At 38.1% G+C, this 17838-nt stretch overlaps 1 protein-coding gene and 1 long non-coding RNA gene across 7 annotated transcripts in view; one reads left to right on the plus strand and one right to left on the minus strand.

Annotated features, from left to right (window-relative positions):
- Positions 1-17838, plus strand: part of LOC6577922 (fasciclin-3) — a 102046-nt gene that overhangs the window by 58754 nt on the left and 25454 nt on the right. The gene's annotated exons all lie outside the window — the stretch shown is intronic.
- On the minus strand, positions 1506-10837 carry LOC122757361. Its single transcript, XR_006357386.1, has 2 exons — positions 9085-10837; positions 1506-1682 (listed from the first exon to the last, which is right to left on the minus strand). It is a non-coding gene; the product is annotated as an uncharacterized LOC122757361 (long non-coding RNA).

The raw sequence follows: 17838 nt of genomic DNA on the forward strand, positions 1-17838 counted from the left end.
CCCTGAAAATGGTGCATATTAAAAGAAAAAAAGGGGAAAAATGTGGAGGAAAAAAACGTGATTAATCCGTGAGATAGTCGAACGCGTTTATTACAATTTAATTTGAAGTTTATTTTTATTGTATTTTTGTGACCAATTTGAAATTGATATCTGCAACAATTATCGCTTGAGAATGGAGAATGCTCATCATTGATTGCATGCTGGGATTCAGATTATAGTATAACAACATTTTAATTAAAATTCCTATTTAACAGTCGCAGTTCATGTTAATCGCATGCTGAAATTTGGAAATTTACAATTTGACCGCAAAATATGCGAAACAATTAGACAATTGTTATGGGTGAGTGTGTGTGTGCATGTGTGTGGTGTGTGTGTGCATGTGTGTGTTGCAAATTAAATTATTTTACAGTTTTATTGGCCTATTCATATGCAAATGTGTGTTTAGCTCACTCCATTCGCATAGATGTCAAAGTTAATAATCATTTACTGCTGTCTTTGACTTATCTTTAAGTCTCGCATGACTTTACGCATTCCATGTGCGTGCATGCGTGCGTGTGTGTGTGTGTTCGTGTAAAATTAAATTAAATTAAATTCAGGCATACATTTTGAGTAAAATTTTAATTACGTATGTGCTGGTATGCACAACAGTTATGCTTCAAAATATATATGTATATGTATATGCATGTGAAAGTGTTGTTTTTTTTTTTTTTTTTTTTTTTTGTTTGTATCTGACAGATACTTGACTGGCTGTCTTACAGAGACTTTTAGTACACCCACTCAGTCGACGTGCGCGTGCTCGAGTTACAAATGAACCTTGATTCAGTTTTGACAGGTTCATGTACGAAAATGAAGTTCACTTCCGAAACTGTCTGCATTATGGCCATATTAATTAACAATAGCGAAACGGCTAATTAGCAGTTTATTTAGCCATGAAACTTGCTTTTGTTTTAACTTACATTTTGAGCAATTTATGGAGTATGATTTATTGAACTCGATATTGAGCTGAGGCATTTGATTGATTTCTATGGAGACGAAATTTGAGTTTTAGAATAAAAAGAAAAGTAATTTAACTGCTTTAAATTTTTTTAAAATATTTATAAAAATGCGCAGGTAATGAAAATGTAGTAAATTTTATAAGAGAGTTGAAAGAAAAACATTAAAATAGCTTTGGAACATTAAAAAAAAAATTATAGTGATGAAATAGGACATTTATTGTATAACTAATAATGAAAGGGAAGTAATGATTAAAATAAAAAGAAAAAATTTGGAAATATAAAAAAATAGTTGGAGTAATTTACATGATAATATTATAATAATCAAATTTTAATTTTTATTAAATTTAACTAAAAAATGAATTATACCAAAATGAACTAAATAAAAATAATAGTAAACTTAAATACCCAAAACTTATCCAATTAACTATCATAAACATTTAGCACTGCCATATCCATTCTGCTGCTTTGCTTCCATGTCCATTAAATGCTTTTCACAGACTTCAATATTAATTGTATTATTAAATGCTGCTACTTTGCTCTTTAATTTATTGCTTAAGCCACATGGCTGGAAATTAAATTGGTTTTGCTTAATTTATTATTAATGTGTTTCAATTTCCATTCACATTTACAACTGTAAATGCGAGTACGAGGATTTTCCATTTGACTGCAGCCACTTAGTTGTAGTTCCTGGAAAAGAGACATTCATTAAGAGAGTGAGTGTATGTGTGTGTGTGTGTGTGTGTGTGCAAACAGCGTGTGTTTAATTTGGCAAAGACCTGAAAGATGTGGCCCAGACGCCAGTCTGAGCAGTGAAAACTTACATTAAGAACAACAACAGTTTAATTACATTAAAGTTGGCTCTATTTAATCAGCAACAATAACATTGCCTGCCACATGAGGCGGCGCTCCGTTTGTCCTTTTCAGCTCGGCATTTGGCTAATTGATGTGCCACAAAGTTTAAGCAAATATCAAAGAACATTTCGTGTGCAATGTGCAATGTGCAAGTGCTCGCAGGCATTTTGAAAAACAATTTAGCTGCAGGTTTTTAGTTGCTAGCCAGATGCTCTAATTCACTTAGCCCAACTGCAACTAGAAACTTGTCAAAGTTGCTAGAAAAAACGAAGAAGAAGCAGAAGAAGCTAGAGAAAATAATAGAAATTAAATTTGGAGAAAATGCCAAGAAAATGCCAGCAACAAATTACGATAAAAACCTGAGGCAGGGAAAATGTCAACAGAACTGAAAGCTGACAACAGCCAAAAAGATGTAGCTAAGTCAAGGTAAAATGTTACAGAATGCGACAACTGACTACGGGGAGGGTGTGATGCAACGGGGGGTTGGATAGCTGGATAGCAACACGTGCAGTCAATTTGGTGTTAAGAATAAAAAGCAACAACAACAAGAACAACAAAGTTTTTGGCTATTATTAAATTTGCGAGAGCCCAACTAAAAACTTAACATACTAAACTGCCAGCTGCGGCTGCCACGCCCAACGTCCCTTTCAGCACCTGGCTGCAGAGGCTGACGAGTTGGGCGAGCACGGGGGGGTGACGAAACATTTGAATAATTACTAAAGTTGACTGGAGCTGTAAGCGAGTGAAGTAGAGCAGGGACAGAGCAGCAGCAGAAGCCCAAGCTGCAGCACTTTATGCTAGCTGGCGATTTATGTGTCTCCAGAGCGGCAAAGGCACATGTGAGTTGTGTTGTTATGCTGCGCTTAAAAGACGTGTGAATTTATGTACTGAGATGCATTTTAAGTGAATTAAATTCCCCAAGCAGTGAACAAAAAAAAAAAAAAAAAAAAAAAAGGAGCAGCGATATTCAATATGCCGAACAAGTTAGACTCTGCCAGGCAAGTGTTTTAGGAGGTTGGAATGATGAGAGAGGGCTTGTTGACAGAGTTCGGTTGAGTTATTATGAACGATTTGCCGTAACAGGTTTAGCAAATACATTTTTACACCAAGTTCTTCTACATAACTGCAGTAAGTTCTGGTAAAATAGCCAGAGAGCCAATCATAATTAAGAGTTTTCCTCTAATAACTCAATAATCATCCGCTGTTTGCTATGACAGCAATATTATATGGTGTAAATAATGCCTCGAAATATTCCTTATAGAATATCAAACCTAGGCAAACTTAATATGATAACTGTTAAATGAATAATACATTTTTTAATATACATTAAAATCCATACAAGCTTAGCTACTTAGACTGAACAGGAATACTATATATATATATATATGGAAGTTACATATGAAGAGGTTATAAATGGCTTATAAGCCATGATAACAGCATGCGTTTCACATTTCATGACACAGCAATGCAGCCGGTTGGAAGCGCATAAAACTCACACAAATGCAGTTGACAAATGTTGCACGCACATGTTGCAGCAACATGTTGCCAATGCAGACTGTCTGCGCAACATATGAACGAGGCTTAGCAAACATTTGCTTAGGGTTGCAGCCGACTGCGACTGCTGGCAAACAGCCAATGGCTGCAAAGCCTACAGATAATATCTAAAAAAAAAAAAAAAATAAATAAATAAACAAAATTGATGGCTTTGACGCCGCTGCAGCTAATGATGTTCATAACGACAACGATGATCATGATGATGTTGTTTGTTGATGATGCTGCGTGGAACAACCCTGCAGCCGCAGCGCTAGCCAAAGCAAGCCTAAACCAATTTGGCACGCGAAAATTGCATTACAGCTGGCAAATTTAATAAACCAACAAACCGAGAAAGCGAGCAAGCCAGAGAGTGAGTGAGAAAGAGAGATAGAGAGAGCGTGAAGAAGCTCAGAAGGAAAACGCCTGGCACAGTAGCACTAACAACAACAACAACAACAGGCGGAGACAACCCCAACATGCTGTCAGGGCTGTCACGGCACACCACAAATGTTGAAAATTTCAAAGCCTGAACTTTGGCTTCCATTTTTGTTGATTTCGTTTTTTAAGGGCCAAGGGGTTGCTTCACTTTTTATTTGTCGACGGGGATAAAATCAAATAAATAAAGCCGCACACACATTTTTCGGCTAAATGTTTGGCATATTTTGGTGCGTGTAGCATTTGCATCGCCATTTTTGATTTATGCCGCATAGAAAATGGAAATTTATGTGTTCTGCGGCCATTAAAACGTGAGCTAGAATTTTTCTGATTTTCCTTCTTTTTTTTGGCATATGGAATTTGTTGGAATAGATTCAACCACATCTAGCTATTAAATGAAATTGTAGCTATTGCTGGGCCACAGACTAACTACCAGATTGCATACAAACTAATGCCACGCCCATTAGTTAAGAGCCGCCTTCCGTTGGTTTAGAGCAAAATCCGAATGGGCTCTTCTACTACATATATATAGCTAAATGCAGAGTTTGATCGACTATAAAAATCAACTCACAAATTCAATCCAAAATTCCAATTGTGGCCACAGACGCCGCACATGCCACACGCACACAGAGCCACAACACTCCCGCCCACTGCGCACCCCGCTCTGGAGCTGTCAACATCTATTCAATCGCTATTTAAAATTCCATATCCAAAATCGCAGCGCATAGAGAAGCTAGCAAAAATAAATCTAGATAGTGTGCGTGTGTGTGTGTATGTGTGTGTGTGTTGACACCGGCAGCGAGCTGTTGGCGACAGGTGAGAAAATCTATTGAAAATTGTAGTTAAATATTTCAATGCCACGCCCACACGCACCCACAGACAGAGCAGTGAAAAATGCATGAGGCAAGTTCATTAGTTTGATTGTTGTTAGCTGTTTTTGGCTGTTTTTGTTGCCGCAACTAAAAATAAACCGCAAACGTTACAGGTAAAACTCGTGCATAGTTGACAGCAACAACAACAACAACGACAACAACAGCAACGGTGTAAAAAACGAAAGGCTCACATATGAAATATTTTCGAGTCATTCGTTTTGTTTTACTTTTGGCATTAAAGCGAAAAGAACGTAATTCGTAATGAAAGCCGACTTCAAAACATGCAAACACTCACACACAGACACACACAGATAAGGTTTTTTCTGCATGCCCAAACACACACACACACACACATGCACGCACAGTCACTCACTCAGGCATTCACACTCACACACACTCACACCCACTAATGGATTTATGCAATGCTTGCAGAATTGTAAAAATTCCTTTGACTCTTGCAATACCCTGGAATACGTAATGCATGAAGCGGGAGTTTTGGGATGAGAACATCACATCATCATCTTCAGATGTGACATAAATATATGCGTATATTTATATATAACATATGTCTTATATGAAGTCTTCTGTCAGCTGAATTTGAATAAATAATTTTGAATTTTTTTTTCTTGAATCTAATAATATTTAATTTTCTAGCTGTTTTGGCTTGAGGAACTCAAAACTCTTGAAACAAACGCTTAATTTTGATTCAAAATCTGCCAAGTTTTAATGAAATTTAACTCAAGGCAGATTAAGTAATTAGATTAAGTAATTAGGCGCACAAAATTGTCCTTTGAAATCCACCAAGTGAAGGAATACATTGAATAACTCCCAGTGTAAGAGTCTAACTCTCTTTAAGCTCTAGCTTAATACATTTGTCCTGCGCCTCTTTTATGAAATATTTCACTCTAAAGCTCTGCTAGTAAGGTGGATGCACAGAGTGTGCTCGCTGACAGTGGCGAAGGGCAATAAAAATTCCACAATGGTATTAGCTCTGCTGACACACACACACACACACACACACACACATACACACACACACACACACTTACATGCACAGAGAACACTCTGTGTTTGTTTGCGTGAATTTTGCGGCGCGTATTTGCGGCCGTGCAATGTCGCACACGCGCGGAGCTGCTAAAAGTGAAATGCAATAAAATAAAATGAAATGCACAGAATTTCGCACCAGCACATATGCACACACACACACACACACACACACACACACACACACACACACACACACACACAACAGTGGATGTGTGAGTGAATGTTTTTATTTATATTTATTTATATTTATGCTATTATTTACATACAAACTCGCAGTCCAACTGCAGCACAGAGAGTGAGAGAGTACTGTACTCTCAGCTCGGTGCTAAATCGTATTACTGCACGCGATTCCCATGAAAGCCATTAACAGAGACAGCAGCAGCAATAACAGCCACAGCAACAGCAACAGTAACAGAGACTCCGGACCGTAACTCACTAACTCAACTGGGCAGTTCCCATATAACATTTACAAACATCCATAGACCGTATAGCAATAAATATATGTATATATTTGGAGAAATTGGGAAGTACTTTGTAGGGGACTGAGAATACCTATAAGTATTATAAAAGAATGAAAAATAAATCAAAATTAATATTAGCTAGATTTTGCTAAAGATAATCAGAATACTTTTTTCGTTTAAATAATTACAGTTTTCAAGTATTGTTAAAAATATACATATGTATAAATCTTTAATTTGATATATGAATCAGCTGTAAAAGAAACATATTTTTTACTTGATTCTAAACTCGTCTCTTAATTAAGAGTATTACTGAGTTCAAAGCTTATATATTAAATATTCCTAAATCATGCCCGCGAACTGATATTCAACAGCTACGTATTTGGGCTTAAGGCTTAATCAGCTTTGAAAACCATTTAAGATTCTTTTACAAGCAGCTTATGTATTAAATGCCGAATCGGTCGCCGATTTCTCTGAGTGCATAATTGCCCATATACTAGTACATAACATATCATGCATACAATATTCACAAATATCTCTGTATGTAGACAACAGTTGGCGGCTATAATAAGCCATGGCAAAAAAGCGAAACAGTCCCTTCCAACCCCGCACCCTCGTACCAATGCCAATGGTGAGCAGCCGCAAAAAGTTTACGCTGCAGGCTAAGGGATAGGGACAGAGATAGGGTATTGGTAGAGGGAGAGGGAGAGGGAGAGGGATAGTACGAAGCACTGGCTCACTGGCTGAATGGCTGCCTGGAATGGAATGTGACCCACAGTAATTAGTGTAATAAGCCTCAATGTACACACACATGCGCACATGTGCAGCACTTACTGTGTCTGTGTGTGTGTTTGTGTGTGTGTGAAACTGTGGGCAAACTAAATCCTTTGCTTCAGTCTCTATGCAGCCATTTTGTGTGCGAGCCAAAAAAGCCAGAATCCAAACGGAATTGAACCAAAATGCCTTGCAGAACTTTTATTTTCATTGCACTCTTCTTCTTCTTCTTCTTTTTGTGTGGCATTTTACAGATATGTGATTCGGTCAGAGATAACTTGCAAACTCCGAATCATATATCATCTTTTTTTGTGCAGTGCTAAATGCGCTCTGCATTCATGGCAGAAATTTAAGAAACTTGTTGCCCAGCCAAACGCCACAAAATTCATAATCAAATCACACACAAAAGCGGATTAGCCAATAACTTTTTCTTATAATTCTGAATTAGTTTTTAGCAGCCAAAAAAGAAGCTAAATTGTACTTTAATTGGGCTTGTGTCTACATGAGCTGGCCAGACAAAAGTTTAGATACAAACTTATTTTATTTGAATTCTCTGAGAGCTCTCGTAAGATACAACACTAAGACCGAGCATAAAGTATAGCAGCTAAGTGAACATAATGTTAACTTTATGTTAACTTGCGGTCAATTTACATATCTGATTTGCAAGCAAATTGTAAAAGTTCCCGAGTTGCTTAACCATGAAGTAAACTTAGTGTTAATGGCACACAAATTAACCTAATGTCAACTGAATGCTAACTCGACTTGACACTTGATAAATTGTTGTGAATAAATATTTTTCAGCTAAGCTTGTTGACCTGCTTTTAGCATAATTAAACTAAGCAAAGTTAATTAGCCTTCATCATATTTTACAACTAGAACAAGTTTTGTTCTTTAATATTTGCCAACTTTTTATGCAAACAGAACTAATTTAATTTTATTGTTCTTCTACTTTCAGGTAATTTACAGTTTGTTCAATTCACAATAAGGCATAGCTGGAGGCCACAGCACAGTAAATTGTAAGTGTTTGGCCACGCCCCCAATTAGTCACGCATTTAACAGACGACAACAATTATTATCGATGGCAAACATGTATATATACATACATATATATTTGTATATACATATATAAAGAGGTTCTATTGAATTAAAAATCCATCAAAGACTTGATGGCCGCCGTTGCGGCTCCTGTTTTGAGTTTGTGAGCGGCTCGTGACACGACAAGCAAATCACTTACCCCCTATCGTGGCTCAACTTCAGACAGTCAAGCACAAAGGGCTACTTGTGGTTGGCTCCTTCATAAAAGTTAAAATGCAAATACAATTTGCCACTTAAAATCAACATAAATTGAAGCATGGACGGGCAATTGCAGGCACACAGTGGGTGAGGAAAAGATGGGGAAAGAGAGAGAGTTGAGGAGGGAGAGTGAAGGCAGCAAGAGGTTTAATGGTAGGGGAGGCCAATCGTTTCGCATTCGAGAGGCACTTCAAACAATTTACAACAAAAACGAGGCAGCACACACACACACACACACGCAGAGCAGCAGTAGAGATAAGAGACGAGAGACAAGCGACAAGCGAGTGGAAAGTCAGCAAAATAAAAATCAAATTCTAGGACCATAAAAAAATAAAGTTCAAACTAAATATGTGTGCAGAGCTTGTGCGGAAAATTACGAAAACGGAACTTTGGCAAATTCTGTGGAAAAGGTTATCAAAAGCATAAAACTGGGCAATACTCTGTTCAGAGAGAGAGAGCGAGAGAGAGAGAGAGAGACAGAGGCAGAGACAGAGACAGAGACAGAGAAAGAGAGTGAGAGGGGAGAGGAAAAGAAACAGAAAATAATTCAATTATTCCAACAACTCTTAAATTAAATATTTAAGCTGTTGAAGTGGTAGGTAAAGTTGAAGTGGATAACTAAAATGTTTTTACAATAGCTTCAAATCTCTCTCTATATCAACATCGTGCAGGGCATAAGCAGACAAAGCGATAAAGTCAGAGACAATTATAAAACCATGGCTACAGATCCATATTGATAAATTCTACCTTACGGTTGTTTCAAAAGTAAAAACCAGAAAACGAATTTGATTTGTTGCCAAGTAACTCGGCTTAAATAATACTTACAGGCATGTTCTTTATCGTTTATCAAAACTTTGTGAGCAGATTAAATTTTTGAAGTGCATTAAGAATGGAAATGATGTTAACAAATGGAATCAAGTGATTTTTAGTTAAATATTTAAACTAAAAATAACAGTTAGAAACTTTCTTAGTGAGCTGGAATATGAACTATGAATAAAGTAAATATGTATGTATATTTAAAATTTAACACAAATCAAAGTAAATACAGGGTTGTTTGATGTGACGTCTCTGTCAAAAGATACGGCGTTGCCAGATGGGTCCGTCGAATATGGATAAATAAATTGTACAAATTTCAGAATTTATTTACGAAAAATGTATTAAAGCTTTTAAATATTAACGATTTAATTTTCAAATGTGTTAATATTCACGATTTAAAAACATTTCCGTCAATTATCTCACTTAACTTCTCTTTGTCTGGGACTATCCTCAGCTGCTGCCATAGCCAGAAATCTTGATATCTATATTTGATGCCAGCTGTTACTGATTCTCAACCCATAATTACCCAGTCTAAGACTCACACACACACACACACACACACACATCCGTGCATAGCTAGGCACAATTGTAGTCTCTAATAAATTCATAATTGACAACGCCCTTCAGTACCCCTTGAGCCCCCCTCGCCCGCCCAGCACACACATGACAAATGCTGCGAGGCGGCGCATTTCACGCATAAACAGGCCGCACTTCCACATCCTCCAGCCATCGCCCGGCCAACTTCCTGCCATGGCTGTTGCTGTTGCTGCTGCTGCTGCTTTGCGAATTGCTGCGCTTCCTGCTTCGTTCGGGCACACATAAAAAAAAGGGTTAGGGCTGTCGCTGTACGCACAACCCTTCGGGTAATTGCAAAAACTATTAAGCCAAATTATGGGTTTTAATATACGAGGCGCATAAAATGCCGGCTGCCTGCTAAACCCCTCGACTTTGGCTGCACTTGAGTGTTTCAAGTGCCGTGAAAATCAAGCACACGCGAAATTATTATATAGATTTGCAGCCGGGACCAACAAACCCTAACCCCCCCCTTCCCCTCCCCCCGCTCGCAGTTTGTTTGATTGCAAAATGTTTGCTCGGGCGAATAAAAAAAAATAAAAAAAAAAGACGCCGCTTCGAATTATATATGAAAAATGCAAGGGTAATATTTGCTCGACCCATGCACGCAGCTCGCCCCCGCTCGCTCGCTTACTCACAGATCAGCACAATTTTCACATAGAGTAGTTTTTTTTTCCGTCCCCCCAATTGGCCCAGAACTCTCTGTAGCATTCCCATGGCGCTCTTTAAACATTTCAGCTTCGAGTCCTTCGAGAGTCATAAGCAAAACAAAAAAAAATAAATTTAAAAAAAAGAAATAGATATAAAATTGAAAATTTGGCAAATATGGAAAAAAAAAATGAAAAGTCATTTTCCCATGCATCGAGGGTGGAACATGAACGTGTAAATTTTCCTCTTTGTTTTTTTTTTTTTTTTTTGGTTTTTGTTTTTTGGTTAGTTAGCTTTATTGTTATTTGCTGTTTGGGGGCTCCGGTAGTTGGGGCCAGCCAAGTGCTGCATAATTTAAGCGATGTATTTAAGCGGAATTATTGACTGTAAAATTCGCCCGCGTGAGCGGACTGTGTGTGTGTTTGTGTTTGCTGATTTCCTGTAAATGGATGCATTTTTGTTGCTGCACATTGGGTATTTGGCCAATGCCTCTCGTTAGTTATTTAGTTGCCTGCTGATGGGCAGACAAGCGCCATAAATCACAGTTAGTTCATAATTTAAAACATTCGCCGTAACATAAAAGACACAAATATATATCTATATACAATTTCATCGACAGCAACTATTGAAATATTGAGCCAACACATTTGTTCACATTTTAATTGACATAATTAAAGCAGGGCTCGCATAAGCATGCTAATTATAAAATAATATAAACAAATTATATTCTACATAGGTAGACATGGGTGTGTGTGTGTGTGGTTTGTGTGTATGTGTGAGCATTCCAAAACATAACACGCGCCCGCAAATAGAACGTGTTTGCTTAGTTTTAGCCGCGTGTAATTTCAACATGCATGTCAAACTGCCAGCTAACAAATATTTAACATGAAAGCTTTGTTTTTCAGCCAAATGCTATTAGGTATGTGCTCTATCATAAATGTTAACATTTTGGGTGTACAAAAAGAGTGAAATTCCTGTTTCGTGTACTGGCAGTAAATGTATATTTGTATGCACCTTTAAACCCAGCTTGTTAATCCGAATATGCTTGTTGGGCTTGGGCTGAATTGTGCTTAGATATGCGAACTCATGGAAGTGAAATACTTTCACATATAATAGATCTATGAATATATGTGCATTATTATACGGTCGAGTCCCGATAATTCGCAATGGCAATGAGATCATTTTTCTTCGATTTACACAGAAATTAAAATTATCGATAATTATCGAAAACGAATTTTTCGATTTATCACGATTTTTGATTTAGCGGGGCTCAAATTATCAAGTATGTACTGTATGAAAATTATAAAAGCCTTAAGTGCATATACCTTCTACGAGCTTAGCAGTCTTACCTAGTCTTATAGGCTTATCTAGTAGACTAGATAGGTGTATATGCAATATCTCATTTCTAAGTAGCTAAAAATTTCACTTCACTTTAATATGCATGTTAAATTTGCCAGCAGTATTACTCTGCTTCTTCTTCTACTGAATTCCTGCTTTAAGTAATCACCTCTAAGATTGTTTTATAGCTACAATCTAATGCTATAGCTTTAGCATCTGTAATCCCGTCTGCATTGCGGTACGAGCTACACTCGTTCGGCGCTTTCAGTCGTGTTCGTATACTTCGCCCTTTCGCTCATCCCATTTACACTTGCAGCAAGCACGGCCCGAAGATAAATTGCACTGCACTTGGCCATAAATTAAATATATATATAATTTTCTCTACATTTTTTATTTTTTTCATTTCAATCGTTTGCTGTTGTAAATCTAACAGAAATTTTCGCTTGAACGCCTCTTAAGAATTGAGAAATGCCTGGCTCGGCAGACAGCAAAGCATCCCCTCTGCGACTGCAGTGCGACTTCTGAGCAGTTGCTGTCGGAGTTCGGTTCGCTGTTCACTGAAATTTTAATAACTCAATTACGCACACATTTGAATTCATTAGCGCCACACGAAATAACAACAACAGCAACAACAACCAGGGGCTATTGGCAAATATGGCAGAGAGAAGAAAGATAGACAGAACAAGGTGGCTTACACAGGGGATGGCAAGGGGCAAATATAATAAAATGTATATAAATCAAATTTAGCGCTGAAATGGCAAAAGGAGTGCGAGGGTTTAATGAAAGAGCGGAACCCGAGCAGCGCATAGCGCAGAGCCAGCAGAGGGCAGCGAGAGGGACGCCGGAGTCCTGGCATCCTGAACCTTTGTTTGCCCACGGGTTGCGTGTGCGAAGGAACACAGCTCACGGCAGGGGTTTCCTTTGCCTTTCATTCGCTTTATTTTCTTTCTGTGTTTTTTTTTTTTTGGCAAGGGCTGGTTTTTGGAAAATTATTGCCTGTACCGAAAGCATTTGAAAAACTAATAACCATGTACGGATTTCATAATAAATCAAGTACGGCAACAACAGCAACAACAACGGCAACAACAATAACAATAGCTATTACAACATATTCATCTATGCAAAAGCAGGAAAAGCAGACGCCATTACATATGTTTCACTGTACAGGACAACAATGGCCCAGGCCACGTCCCATTCACAAACACACAAACCTTGCTGCCTGGCTCTGGCGCGTATTTGCCAATCGGCTAATAAGGTCACATTTGTGGACTCAGGTAGCAATTGGCATGTGCTCTATAAGGCGTAAGACCCATCCAGTGCGTTTGTCTAATGCGGCTTAAGCTGCTGCTCCGCAGCAACTGCAGCCATTTGGCTAAGCGCTTCCTGTCCACAATTGTCTGCAGCCAGAAAGAGACAATGGGCGCAGTAAATGAGTGAGTGAGCGAGTCAGCGAGCGAGATTAGCCGAGGCTGCTTGACTGCAGTCCGCAGCGAACGCTTCAATGGATCGCAATCAGCTGGCAGTGAAGCTGCTGCTGCCACTAGGGGCAGCTAATTGACAGCTCAGCCAGCGGATGAGGTCAGCTGGAAATCGTTGGGATCGACTGAGTGAGCACATATTGAGAGATTTATGCAGGGCTTATCAACGATTCAATTGAGCTGGCAATACGCCTGTCAATTTTTTCTTTAGGTTTTACAGAAAATGATGCGATCGGGAATCGATAAAAATTATATATAGTATATATAGAGGTGCTTCAATTGAGAAGATTGCTTATATTATAAAACATATGAAATATGTTTAGATATTTTATCAATATAAACACATTATAAAATATGCTGAGATATTTAATAAATATTTTTTAAGAGGCTATAAACATTTCAGAAGCACTAGCTAATAATAGAATATTTTAAAATGATATTATATGGATGTCATATAGATATTATATAAATATAACATATACATGTAAATATCAATACATTCTTGTGTAAATTTATCCATATTTTTATAATATTTAATGCCGATACAAACTTTTTTCGTGCTTTTCGTGAAATTCCACACTTTTCATTTTTCCATAATATTAAATTTTTTTTTTCATGGTTAATTAAACATAAATTCCTATTTGCTAAAATAAATTCCTAATGTTGTACAATTTTTTGTTATCCTATAATCTGTTTAAAGAATTAATGCATTATGAATTTGTTTCAATTAAAATATTAAAACATTAATAATATTTGCTTGAACAAAAGACTTAAAGACTTAATAGCCAAAATGTTTGATAATAATAAACATGAAATATTCAACATTGCCTTTGTTCATTCATGTTTCAGCCACTAATTATGTAGACCAAATATATTAGCCATAAAACACACACACACACACACACACAGGCGCACACCCACAGGCCACACCAAACACTGCTCGATGACCTTACTAATTAATTAAATTTTGAATTTTGCATTTGCCAACAAGAAGCAGATCGGCTTACAGCGCAAATAGATATATGTATATATATATATATATAAATACAGAGAGAGATAGAGAGCGAGAGAGAGAGAGACTAATGTATGTGTGGCTGACCAGGCCAAGTATTTGGTTTCCAGTTACCATTGACAACTTCCTGGGCTAGCAGCAGCTAGATGCGTCCGCCTTATGGACCTATTGAAATTGTAGCCGCTTGCTAAAAATAATTTGTATTCAACTGCACTTTGGGTAGCTCGCCTTACAGCTGGCCGGCACCTGTTTGCATTTGGCTCACACATCTACGTATATAGTACACATGGCATAGATATGCCTTGAGGCCCACTCTTGATGTCTCAATTTCGAATTGGCCAAGCTAATTACATCTCGACTGACAGCTGGGATGCTTTTGATGACATAATTCCTGGTCGAATTTCGCGTGAGTGCCCCTGCGCATGCAGGCACCCTGACTTTTTACACACACTCCGCTCAATGGCATAATTAGGGTGAGCTCTCTGAGCTACCCTCTTAATGCAGAGCCACACCCCTCGCTTGTGTGCACAGCTGGCAGTCGTGGAAAAACGCAATCAAATGTAAAGCATTACAATTGTTAAATGAAAACTTTTGCTTTTTAATATCAAATTATGCAAATTTTTCATTGAGCTTGCTGCATTTTCACGCATTAAGCGACGAGCGAGAAACTTCATGAAAATCACAAAATGCAAGAATCAAAAAAATACAAGAATCAAGAAGAAAAGAAAGGGCGACAACAGCTAGCAACTATTATGTGGCAAGTTCGCTGTGTGAAACATGCACTAAAAATACCCAGTGTTTATTTGAATGCTATTCTGGGGTTAGGCAGTCAAACGGCATATATGCAATACATGCAATATATTCGGCTAGACGTACAGTTATTTATTTGTATTTTATATAATAATCTATAATAATAATCTTTCAGTTCATATAGAAAGTGAGACATCAGCTGAGTCCCGAATTTCCTTATATAAAAGTCGGTTTCCATTTGAGATCTTTACCCTGTCAACCCCACCTGCACTCACTTACCTACAGGGTATATTCAGGGGGTGCACCTAGCATTTATTGCTAGTCGCAAAGACCCCGAGGCGAACAACAACTGCTCTCTCTATTCATCCTCGCTTCGCCTTGGCGCCTTGGCGCACCATAAAAAATGCAAGTCAGCAACTGCTGAAATCCTCAAGGATTTGGCAGCGATATTCTCTCAATGCTTAAGCTAAAAGCTTTGCAGCGCTAAAAATTTTCGCGTTGATTTCTCCAGTGTCGTCAGTGCGGGAATTTTCTGCTTTTGCGGTACTTGAAGGACTTCGAACGGTGCCAAATCAACGGGAGTTTGGGTGAAATATTCAATAGTCACAGATACTTAGTTCATGAAAAATTCAAGCTATTTGCTCTGATTTTTATTAGCTAATCGAAGCACACACGTGTATTCAGCGTGTGTGTGTGTGTGTGTGTGTGTGTGTGTGTGTGTGTGTGTGTGTGGGGGGTGTTTGAGTCCCTGTGGTGACAAATCAGAAATAAAGCTTCAATTTTTAATGGGATCAGAGCATTCATTTTGTAGTTTGAGCTCTTTGCTGATTGTTTTCATTCACTGAATGTTAATAAGTCCAATGCATGTTTAATGCGGTCAGCCAAAGGTCTGAGGTCCCTGGTCAAACAAAAAAATGTATATTGATATTGCAAAACGAAATAGGTTTGGTTGGGATTACTTAATTCTAGGCTAATGATTCTGGTTTGATAAAAGTGATCAGAACTTAAGACAAATTTATTTTTCTTAAATTCCTTTATACCAAATATTAAGAAAACGATCTTAAACTATATTTTACCATAACGCTTTGATAGTTTAATTTACACTTAGTTCAAGTAGAACTACTTTTTATTAGTTCCATGCATTCCACTTAAGCTAAGCCTTCACTTTCAGTTCCACTCGTTTTCTCTGAGTGTATTATCGAACAGTTTGAATTGCTTGCTATGGGCTGAGAGAGATTCGAGTGTGGCCAAAGGCCATTCGAAAAGCATAATTAAATATTTCAGCTCTGGCCGAACTGTCTTGAACAATTAGTGAAATTCAGTGCTCGAGCGGAATTGGAAACTGCTCGGGCCCGACTAAAAGCCAGGCAAACCGCAAGGCGGGCAGCCAACTTGATAGGGAATGAGGGACAGGAGGGACAGTGAAGAGAGCGGGAGGGGACTGGAGAGAGCCGTATCGACAAGGACAGCTCATCATCATTAACACCCAACGACAATTGTCGTAACTTAGCAACTAGGCAGCCAGGGATTGGGTTAGGGAAATGATTCTCTCTGGCATGTGGGTTGCCGCTGCTGCTGTTAAAGTTCTGGTTCTGGTGCTGGAATTGTTGCTGCGCCAGCATAATAATGTAACCAGGGAATCGTTGACGACGTAAATCAATGCAATACACATATTTACTATAACCAATGGGTGTGCTAGTGTGTGTGTGTGTGTGAATTGAAACAATCATTAATTAATGTCAATCGAATCGAAATGAAATTTTGCGACAAACGTTTTCCGCTTGAAATCAACGCAAATGAGCAGCCCTCGTAATTATCACCGACAGCATCATCAGCATCATCATCATCATCACCATCATCATCGTGGTTAGCAGGAACAGCATCTAGGGGTAAAGGGACTACGGGTCTATGGCAGGTAGACCAAAACTCTCCCCTAACCCCGCCCGACATTCGTTTGCTAAATGAAAATCATTCTCAGCATCAGCTCCTGCCAGCAGAAGTTGGCTACTCTTTGGCAGAAGAATGACTGTGGGAGCGGGACAGAGGTAGAGAGTTGGGGATTGACGTAACGGAAGCGGAAGCAACGAAAACATGACAACAACTTCTTGGCAAAAAGCAAATGTCGCTTGCAAAAATCCAGCAAAATGTTCTGCAATTAATTATCGCAGCTTTAGGGAATATTTTTGGTTTCCTTCAGCAATGTGTGTTGCATATTGATGTTGACTTGAATCACCAAAAATTACATTTGCTTTGTGCACCAGAGATGAGCTAGTTAATTGGCGCTGATTGTCACAGAAAGCAGAAGATGGAGAGAAAGAGAGGAAGAGTGAAAGAGAAAAAAACTGACCAGAGAAAGACTGTGATTTAAATGAAAATCGAGCTAAAGTTGTGTGCATGCAAATGCAAGAAAAACTAAAAGTTGAATTGGCAATGAAAATATGAATGGCAGAAGTTGGTAAAATAAGTTAAGTACGTCTGACAAGGCTAAGAGGGCTGTTAGATATTTTAAAAGTAACTGAAAGTTTGCTAACAATAGATAACGTTAAAATGTTTGACAATTCTAAGAGGATTCTTAGAGATTTTAAAGATGGGTGACATACAGACTTTTTAGTATTTTGTCTTTCTCTCTCTCTCTCTCTTCTGTCTCTACATCTTGTCTTTTTCTCTGACTCTTTTATCTTTCTTCTCAGCGCTGCACCGTATCTGAAATATTTAATGATATTTCGAACGTGTCGATCTTCCATTTCAATTTCCCATGTCTTGCGCATCAAATATCCGAGTAGAGCAATACTTATCTAAAGCTTAATGGTAAATTAATTATATACGAGTCGAGTTACACGTTTAAAGTCCACTTTAAATGATGAAAACATGATTTTTATGACTGGCAAATTTTCAGCGCTGCCACAATACAAATTTAATGAATTTCGGTTTCTTCACGTTGCCGTTGAGCGACTTTTAGCTCTG

The sequence above is a fragment of the Drosophila mojavensis genome, unplaced genomic scaffold, assembly GCF_018153725.1.
Source record: "Drosophila mojavensis isolate 15081-1352.22 unplaced genomic scaffold, ASM1815372v1 contig_49, whole genome shotgun sequence".
In the NCBI taxonomy this organism is placed as follows: domain Eukaryota; kingdom Metazoa; phylum Arthropoda; class Insecta; order Diptera; family Drosophilidae; genus Drosophila; species Drosophila mojavensis.